The following is a 3972-nucleotide window of genomic DNA, read 5'->3' on the forward strand; positions in this document are numbered from 1 at the left end:
GGGATGCAGGAAAGCTGCTGTCAGATAAGAGCATAGGTGAGTGTTCAGTCTACCTGTCTATCACCAAGCAGCTGACTGACTCTGGGAAAGTCACTCTCTCTTCCTCTCTCAGTTTCCTCACCTGGAAATGAGATTAAATGGCCTCATCAAAGATCCAAGAATTCTCTGGTCTAATTCCATAGACACTAAATAGTGTGGTAGGAAGAGGTCAGAAGAAACCATAACAGTCTGATCACCATCTGCTATTTCTATCTCATGGAGACACCTCCAGGGTAGAGTCTCAGCCATGTCACACCTGAATCCTTCCAAAGGAAGTTACTAGCAAATGAAGAAACTCACTTCAATGTCAGACAACTAAACATTGTCCCCATTTAACATCCTTTCTCTGACTCTGTGGGCTCATTCAGAAGCCTGGAAACACAGTAACTTCTAAATATTTAAAGGTTTCGGCTTCTTTTAAGCAGAGTTTCCAGCCCATTTCCACACCAAGGCACAAGCTACCCTCCCCCACATTCCCAGCATTACTCCTGTTCTCCAGGTTTCCTCAGATAATGGACCCAGTTGAACTATCTCCATTCTAAATGTTCTCAGGGCCATGGGAAGCAGTTCTGTTAGGCTAGGAGGCTTACATTAATTTAGAAAAACTAGTTCTTTCTTACTACTTCCCAAACATATTTTTTATGTTCTAGGTTTTTAAATACGTATATAAAAGACGGACAACAGGAGTTGGAGGATTATACTGTATTACTACACACACCTCCATCAGGTCCATTTAGATGCAGCGATTTTCTTTTCTTCTGGCTCTGAACACTTCTTTTAACAACTTTATTACTGTCCATCGCATCTTCTGCAAGTCTCAGATCTGTCTAAAATCAGACTGCTCGGATTCATATCCCAGTTCAGCTACTTAAACTACCTACCTATGTGTGACCTTCAGCCATACCTAAAGCTCAGTACCTCAATTTGCTCATCTGTAAAACAGCAATAACAACGGTACCCACCTCATATAAAGTTTGAGTAAGGTTCAACAAGAATGCTCAGAACACTACCCGACAGAGTGTGTGAATTTTAGCTACTGTTACAAGCCTTGACTGTCAGCCTCTTTGCTGCGCTTCCTTTAGAGATCTAAGTTCATTATTAAACTGCCACATTGTCACACTCCTTCCTGTTGGTAGTTTCCTTTATCTTCTCCGATGGGATCATTTACAAATACATGGTCAGAATTAAAATATCTGAGTTTCCTAATTTTCCTGACTTCTGGACTCTGATCTATCACTCAGCCATTCTTAGTCAGCAGTTCTTAAAACAACAGCTTCCTTGACAGTCTTCCCCAACTTTCATTTTTTGGGGGGTTAATTGTGATGACCCACCATCCTGCACACGGGGGTCATCTGGATGTCTCCTCATAGTGAGTGGTCCATGGTCTTCTGATCTATCCAGTCTCTGACCAGTGTGACCAATGCCCCCTGTGGCCAATGGCATACACTTTAAAGACAGATGGCTGGGGGGTTAGTTTCAACCTGAAGCTGTGGGACAAAGCTACACTAACAGGCCTATCTGGGAATTAAACCTCCGGTTTATGGCCTCTTTAAGTATCAAACCCTAAACGAATGAGCCAATATTCTTGGCCTCCAGCCAAAACCAAAACCTTCTAATGGACTGTTTCTAGTCATTTGTAAAGTCCTACATGTGGGGATTTGTCAGATAATGAATATTCTATACTCAAAATGTTGTGACATAAACATTGGTTCAAAAATAGCAAACGTTTCAAAAGACATTAAACTATACACTGAACAGTAAAGATTTTAATGGAAATTGACTTTAAAAGTAATAAGAAACACTCTGCTGCTTCTTTACCATGTAGCTTGAAAAATAAATGACACTCCTACAGAGGGTCTGCCCATCTGGGTTAACGGGAGAGTCTGACTCAGACCCTCAAACTGCCATTTTAGTTCTATTTAGAAATGGTCTCTATGATAAGGCTAAAGAAAACATCTTAAAAATATAAGTAATGAACTTATAAGGAGGAGAAAGCAACAGGAGCCAAACAGATAATGATGTTGACAGTTTCCTTGAGTCCGATGACAACACAGGCGAAATGGGCATGACATTGGAATCTTGGCAAGTGGAAAAGGGGATCTACAGTCAATTCTTTCTTAATAATATCACCATTACCTCCATTTACTGATCATATGCCAGTAAATGACTATGTTCCGTGTTTTATGCCGTCCCTCATTATCTTTGTAAAAACCCCTATGGTGTAGGTTACTGAGGTTCAACAAGGGTGATTGACATGAGACGCACAGAGCAGGGCCAGGACTCCAATTCTAAAGCATCTGGCCGCCCACTTCCCAGCCCAGGGCAGCCCAATCCTGGTGGAAATTTCCATTGGGCGGTTTTGCCAGTACTGGATGCCATGCCCAAAAAGCCCATAGATTTGCCTATGGCCACACTGCTAGGAGTTGCTATTCCACTCCAGGAAGATCATCAGAAATATCTGCTACCTGACTATCCACTACACGAGGAGGAATGCTGAAAACTGGGCAGACTCCATGACAGGAATCTCAGCAAGCCCAGAAAACGATCAGTCAGGATACATAAAAGCGAAAGGGGTTCCTTCCTAAATTTATGCTACGTTAAGAGGATAACCTTGTGGCAGGGAAGACTCTGGTAGCCACTCCATAAATCCCATTGGAGGTTAGTAGAGGGAGGTGGAGGTGGGGAAACTTCATCTCACCTTCATATGCTGACTGGAAGCCAGATGGTCATTTAAAAGGGCCAGGACTCAGATACTCTAAGACTTCCCAAGAGCGGGGGTCAAACAGCTAAGAATGGGAAACACTTTCCCTTCCTAGGGCCCTGCTGGGAGACTAAGCGTCTGCATACACATGGGGGAGTGAGCAGGCACCCCTGTCTGTGACACATGTAGCAACTTCTTGATTTTCACCTCCATCAGTTTCTTGTAGTGGTTTTATTTTATTTTATATTGGTGGGGGGACAGGAAAATAAAAATCACAAAAAGGGAATTCCGCTGGGGTTTTTTTGTGTGTTTTGGTTCTTTTCATTCATGGAATATAGAAATTCCATCAAAACGAATATACCCTTGACTTCCAGTCCCCTTCACTTACGTCGGCTGGAAATTCTGTGTCCTCCATTGGTTTTCCACAGCTTTTCTAGCAAGGGGGTCAATTTGGGGAGTTATTCTATCAATAACCGCTTATTTCCTCCTTCCTGATGAAATCACAACCATGGGATGATGGGAGGGGGCCCAGGAAAAATGGAGAAGCAGATGGGTGCTGGCCGGTCTAGTCTAGGAACTACTGTGCTTGGGTATATATGGTTCCCGCAAGGCCAGTGATACTGCGGACTGGGCTTGCATCCTGGAGAAAGAAGGACGGTCCTGCTGGTGGGGAAACATGTCAAGTTTCTCTGTGGCACCCCAGCAATGGGACACTTTTTCTTGAGTTTGGTATCTCTTAGATGGGAAAATGCAGCACCCTGACAAACTCGCTGCTATGGCATCAATTAAACTTCAAGGACTGCATAAATCCATGCACTATCAACTGAGTGACTGTGCTGATCATGCTGTCGTAGTGAACACAAAGCACACTGCATTTTCTGGAAACAAATGGGAACAAAATTTTACTCCTCACATTCTGGGTAATCAGGTGAATTTAAGCAAGTAACTGCTCAACTTCACCAGAAAGACCCAGTGGCGATCGTTTAAAAAAAATATATATATATTGCTAACGGAAGACCTTCACAGAACTATGATGCAACTTAGTTGCAACTTTTCCTAGATGAGGGAATACTGGAAGATAAGAATTCTTAAGAATTTAGTGGAAGAGGGCCGGCCGAGTGGCGCGTTGGTTAAGAACTGGCTTGGGATGCCAGAGCGCCCCGGTTCGGATCCCACATATGAGGGCCAGTGAACACTGCCCTCCACAGCTAAGATGCTGAACAACAGCTCAA

At 43.3% G+C, this 3972-nt stretch overlaps 1 protein-coding gene and 1 pseudogene across 1 annotated transcript in view; one reads left to right on the forward strand and one right to left on the reverse strand.

Moving 5' to 3' along the window:
• Nucleotides 1-3972, reverse strand: part of CARMIL1 (capping protein regulator and myosin 1 linker 1) — a 337821-nt gene that overhangs the window by 275246 nt on the left and 58603 nt on the right. The window lies entirely within an intron of this gene.
• Nucleotides 3417-3972, forward strand: part of LOC109396392 (39S ribosomal protein L13, mitochondrial pseudogene) — a 1386-nt pseudogene continuing 830 nt past the window's right edge.

The sequence above is a fragment of the Hipposideros armiger genome, unplaced genomic scaffold, assembly GCF_001890085.2.
Source record: "Hipposideros armiger isolate ML-2016 unplaced genomic scaffold, ASM189008v1 scaffold_519, whole genome shotgun sequence".
NCBI classification, from domain to species: Eukaryota; Metazoa; Chordata; class Mammalia; order Chiroptera; family Hipposideridae; genus Hipposideros; species Hipposideros armiger.